The sequence below is a fragment of the Pelmatolapia mariae genome, linkage group LG20, assembly GCF_036321145.2.
Source record: "Pelmatolapia mariae isolate MD_Pm_ZW linkage group LG20, Pm_UMD_F_2, whole genome shotgun sequence".
NCBI lineage: Eukaryota > Metazoa > Chordata > Actinopteri > Cichliformes > Cichlidae > Pelmatolapia > Pelmatolapia mariae.
In genome coordinates, this window is record NC_086244.1 from 13224573 (window position 1) to 13230845 (window position 6273).

Sequence of the window (6273 nt, forward strand, 5' to 3'; positions counted from 1 at the left end):
GTCTAGTTCACCAGCTTTAAAAAATCGTGTCTACGTGCAATTTATGTATAGTTGACCGGGAAATTAAAGCAGCGATCACTTGGACTATTCCGCAGCACCCCTCTCACATTGGTACACCCCCCCCCCCCCCCCCCCCCTCCCCCGGTATTCATTGTCTTCTACAGTAGAGCGGGACATTTAATTTACTCTCAGCGGAATTGACCGGAGAAGGCATCAGTTCATGCACTGCACTGGCCCGCACCACGATTAGTATAAGGTAAGAATGAATGATTTTTTTTTCCTACTCGGTATTTCCATGTTTGCATTTGAATAACAGTAAAAAAAAACTTGTTAATGTTGTACATTAACAAGTTTTTTAAATTGTGTCTACTTCTTACAATCTGGCAACAAATAAATTGCACTGCGAACAAAGTATATCAACAAAGAAAATATTTTCGTTTCATAATTTCTTCGTTATATTCCCTTACAAAGCTAGCTTTAACGCTTCGAGGTTTCCTTTGTTCTTGCCGTCGCCTCGGCGCTTGACCCAGACTTTCGCTCTGTAGTTGCTTAGTACTACAAAAAATTCTAAATCTGTGATATATGATTGATAAACGTAAAGTTAACTGTATAAACGTGTTCAATGACTTTGTTACTTTTGATGACTGGAGAGCACTCGCTTCAATGCGCACACGAAAACTTTAGACTCAGTTTGAATGCTCACGCAGCATGCGTGACTGTATGTTGCACGCTCACCTAACTTTAAGTTGCACGCGTACATGACTTTCCGTTTGTGCCTTGAATAATGAATAAGGCTACGTCCACACGTACCAGCGTATTTTTGAAACCGCTGATTTTTCTATGCGTTTGCACCTTTTGTCCACACGTAATGTATGTCTGGCCGTACATTGTGTTTGTATTTCCAGGCACATTTCACGAAGCAGAACACAGTCTTCAGAGATATCCACGTGAACGCTGTGATACGTCTGACCTTCAGTCCGAAGAAGAAACCCAGACCAGTCTTAAAAGAAAGCACAAGTAAAACCTTTATATTCACAAACATATCTTTGATTGTTAAGAATTTATGATCTTGTCTTTTATACATATCTGTGGTGCTTGCATACTGCAATATCGCCACATAATATAGTCCAAAAAGTGGAAGTTTGTAAACTTTTTAAAAATGCAAAGCCGTGTACACTTGTGCACTTCAAAAATTCATTGTATACTGTACCTTCTTGCACGTCTCTGTTTCCTGTGTGTGTTGTTAGAAATCAAACTAACTTTAGGAAACAATATGCCAAAAGCATATTTAAAATTACTTAAGACCGTTTTTAATTTCTTTTCTTTAGACCAAATCCCCTGTACACATATACGGACTCAGAGGATGAGCAGCCTACAAAAAAACGGTTTCCCCAGGCCCCTCGAGTGAAAATACCAGGTAATAAAATACTGTCTAGTGTCTGTGTACATATCTGTGTCTGACACGAGGAAACTTTTTTGACAAGTTGTCTGTATTCTTAAATACTTAAAAAATTATCTTTTTCTAAACAGCCCTCATCACTCCGCAGTCTGCCCCCCAGCCCACTGATAGCAACCATCATAATGCCCCACCCAGCTTCCGGCACCTTTCGCCACTCCGGCACAAACCGACACAGCTTTGCGATCTCCCCAGCATGCAGAGTCTGATGTCTTCCCTATAGATGGTATGCTTTTAAAAAAGCTTTAAAGCTGCATCACAATGTCAATGTACTCTTATCTAAAAAAACCCCCTAATTTATACTCCTGAATGTCATCTTGTTGTGATTTTTTTTTTCTGTAGATTCCAGAGACTCTGTGAGGCCACTATTACAAGGCAAGTTTGAAAATCTTGGAATTTCACAGTTTACATGGTATAACAAATATATGTGACAGGCAAAAACTAGTAAACACTTTTAGCAGTTACAAGAACTAACAAATGAATATCCAACAAAAGGGAATAGAAATACATTGCACTGCCAATACTTTGGTTTATTCTTTGTATGACTTGAAAATCAGGCTTTAGGGAAAACTAATGACATGTTTCTATCATCAATTACATGAAGTAAACACACAGGCACTTGCATACACATTTAAGACATGAGACTCGCTAATTCCATCTCATAAAATGTGTCTATAGGTGAGACGCTTTGCGTTGATTGGTGCTGCTGGACCACACTGGAGGTGCGAGTCCGCCGTGTAATGGTTTATGCCATTACAAAGGAGCTGGCGTCTGTACTCAACTGGGCAGGGAAAAAAAAACAAGGACCAGACAAAGCAAAAAAGGGCATTTAAAGAGACAGCGCTGTGCAGATGCATATTTGGTAAGTTTTAACATTTATTGTAGTTTTATGAGCCTAAAGTGAACAATAAAGGGATCAATTGATGTGCTGGGTGCGTTTCACATTTCCTATGTCTGTTTTTTGCTATATTACCTTGTCTTTCTTAATAACAAGACTTTCATGTCCGGTTAATCTGGAGATGGAGTCTTTGGTCTTCGGCTTGTTTTGTCCTCGGGTTGTACACTTTGTACAGCCCGAGGACCCATGTTTTCTTTTTTTTTTTAAAGGATACACGGCACACCATGCTAAGACATATCGCATTTTCAGCTTATAGCTCTTTGGGAATCAAATGCGGCAGTTTGCTGATTTCCGCCTGGTGACTTTCATGTTTATCAGCCTAGGAGTTGACATACTTTCTCCCTGCTGAAGACAATTAACAAGAGCTTATTCATGTGCTCTAATTCCCTTTTTTTGTGTGTGTGTCTATTTTTTGTCCTAGATGGCCTGGCGCAGCAGGTAGGGGCGAACTCTATGTCTGAGTTCGTCTTTGCTCAAGCAGTCCAGAAATGGCTCAGATATGCTCCAGATCGTACGGGTGGTGCGCAGGACGCCCATCATCCATCCCCATCCCGGAGTAAATAATAAAAAGTGACGTGAAACATAGAAATGTAAATAGGAAACTTTGTCTTTTAATAAAGTATTTTGCAAATGATACATGTCTATTGACCTTTTTTGTTTTTTTGTTTTTTTCAATAAAAAGCAACTGTGCGAAAGAGGTGGAAAATCAATACCATATCTCAACAGTGTTTCAATATCAGAATCTGACATTGTTTCAATGTCAACAGTGTTAGAAAATATAACGTCGAATCAATGTCAGGTTTCAACATTGATTCAACATCAAAACCTGACGTTGTTTCAACGTTAAAAATGGGTGCAAGAGTGATGTTGGGTCAACGTCACACTTCAACGTTGCTTCAATGACGTCGCCTGATATTGACTCAACATTGTTTCAATGTTTCCTTGCTATCTGGGAAAGCACCGAAATATGCGCTGCTTTTCGGTCTGGTTACTACCATTTTTGTCAGAACTGGATACCGGTACCCATCCCTAGTCAATACTTGGGTTGCTACCTTCTTATATATGTTCCCTGCTTGCAATGAAACATGCTGGTTGGTATCCTCTTCATCTGCATGGTTACTTGTTGCTTTCTGTTCCATTTGCCTAAACTAAATTTGGTAAAAGAGCTTTTGTCCATTTAGCACCCTTGACTTGAAACAAACTCCAGAACGACTGGAAAATGACTAAATCCATTTCATTAAGTGCTTTTAAATCTAAACTAAGAATCCTTGAGGCCAAGTCCATAACATGCAACTGTTTCAAATAGATTGATTGTCATTTTAACTGATTTTTTTTTTTATTTGAATTTTATTGATTTGTATGGAGCCCCGCAGGGGACATGAGAGAAAAATAAATTAAGACGGACTTTTGCGAGATCTCGCCAAAGTAACTCGGGATCTCGCAAAACTTTTGCGAGATCTCGCACAAAATAAACTTTTAAGATATTTTGAGGCGTGAATGTAGCTGTGTAAATGTCAAATATCTGCACGGTTTAGAAGACATCACATATTTGCAAAAGTGCTCCGACGTTTTTCGGAGATCTGACACCCACCATCTCGATGCTAACGGGAGGTCGAGACCTACTACAGCCGGGAGGAATACCGCTCTCCCGGCACATCGTGCCTCGACCTCCCGGTCGGCCTCGAGCTAGCGGCCTCCGAATGCGGCTAAAACTTTTGCGAGATCCCGAGTTACTTTTGCGAGATCTCGCAAAAGTCCGTCTTAATTTTTTTTTCTCCCATGTCCCCTGCGGGGCTCCGTAGATTTGTTTTAATTTTTTTATTTTCATTTATTTTTGCATGTGTGTTGTTGGTGCCTGTGTTTACTTGAGTAATTTCTGTAACTGTGAGACACTTGCTGCTGCCTGTCTTGGCCAGGTTTCCCTTGAAAAAAGAGGTTTTTAATCTCAATGGGATCTTCCTAGTTAAATAAAGGTTAAATTTAAAAATTAAGTTAAAAAATCTGCAGAGGAATGGCTTAATTGAAAAGTTTCAGTCAGGTTTCAGAGCACATCAAAGTAAGAAACAGCCTTAATGAAAGTTATAAACAATCTTCTTATGACCTTTCACATTGGATTTACCTCTGTGCCCCTAACCCTGCTAGACTTGAGTGCAGGGATTGATACTGTTGACCATGATATTTTATTACATCGATTAGCACATGCAGTATGTATTAAATGGTTTGAACCATACGTATCTGATAGACTCTAATTTGTTCATATAAATGAAGAGTCTTCTTTACACACAGGCTAATTATGGAGTTCCACAGGGTTCCATGCTAGGACCAATTTTTTTTACATTGCTCTCAGACTGTGGGGTTACTTGTGGTTCCTACAGTATTTAAAAGTAGAATGAGAGGCTCCTCTAGAGTCTGGCGATAGTGAGCAGAAAAAATTCCCTTTTAACCAGAAAAAAAATCAAAGTATTTGCTCATAGGGGGTCATATGATTGTTGAGTTTTCTCTTGTTTTTTTGTACTATTGTATGGCTTACCTTACAATATAAAACAACCTGAGTCAACTGTGGATGTATGGAAATTAAAATGAAAACACTGTCTTTGGTAAAGTAAATAAAAGACATACATTAGCTTTATAATGATATAATTTACCCTTTTATGGTAATCAGGCCTATTTCAATTTTAACTGTAGTTAACACACAGATGTGTGTGTGTGTGTGTGTGTGTGTGTGTGTGTACGTGCATGGTCAGGCATCAGACATCATCATTTATTGATGGCATAGCAAATGGTAAAAAGACAAAGATGAATAATGTCCCTAGGTTGTAGAAACTGCTTCATGACACCTCTTTCACTTTCACGCTCCCTCCCTCTCCTTTTGTCTTATGAAGTCAGTTAGTACACTGGAGCATCTGGGATCTATTGAGACCACCAAGGCAAATAGGAGTGCTATAGGGGCAAAGTCTTTGATTTTACTGTCATGGCAGCGTATAATGATTAATGCCTGGACTTTGGGGTCACTCTATGTTATTATGAGGCCCACAACTTCTTGCTTCTCTTCTACTGCTAACTGTTATGTCTGCAAATGTACATGCAAAAATAGACATATCCCTACTTAGTTCAAAATGGAGAGTGATAGAATGTAATTTATTGTCCTGTACAGCACTTTTACAGACATAATTTATTTCAATTTATATTGCCAAATCACAACAGCAGTCACCTCAATTCAACAATCAAACCATCCCTTTTGAGCAGGCAGTTTGCAACTGTGGGGAGAGACCTGTGTAAGAAACCTGTGCTCAGAGAAGGGCGGACATCTGTTATAGCCTGTGAGGAATGATGGGAGTGAAACATTTACCTTACTGATCATTCAAAAGGGTTTAACATAGTTTTAGGCTTTTGTGCTGTGACCTGTGTACAAATACAAGTATAAAATGGAACAGCAGCATTATTTCTTACTGCAGTTTCACTTGCAATGAATGGGATCTGGCCTTTAGCTGTAGAGTAATGCTGCCTGTTGTTTGGATTCCACATGTAAAAAGTTTTGGCCATAGCCTTTTCTAGAGGACATGGGCCAAGAAGATTGCCATCTCCCAGAATCAGTGAGATGAAAGACCTTTAAAGTACACAGTATGGAAATACAATAATGCAGTGGGTATTTTTAGTTTACCCTCGAGGGGAGGGAGTATGTAATTGGTTGGTTTTGGGGTTTTTTCTGTATATTTAACTGTCTGTTAGCAGTCTGGCATACACAGTTTTCAAGATATCACTTTATTATTTTTCTGTGATGACAGAAACTGATAATAATAATAATAATAAACTTTATTTATAAAGCACACTTAAAAACCAAGGGTATGCCAAGGTGCTTAACAAGTAACATAAGGAATAGAAGGAAAATAATAGAAATAGGACCAAAGCAAGTACTAAG

General features: G+C 38.9%; 1 long non-coding RNA gene across 1 annotated transcript; it reads left to right on the plus strand.

Annotated features, from left to right (window-relative positions):
- The first annotated feature begins 1533 nt into the window (after positions 1-1533).
- LOC135932279 (uncharacterized) lies at positions 1534-2261 on the plus strand. The gene is made up of 3 exons (XR_010573391.1): positions 1534-1682; positions 1799-1831; positions 2135-2261. It is a non-coding gene; the product is annotated as an uncharacterized LOC135932279 (long non-coding RNA).
- Positions 2262-6273: the final 4012 nt, after the last annotated feature.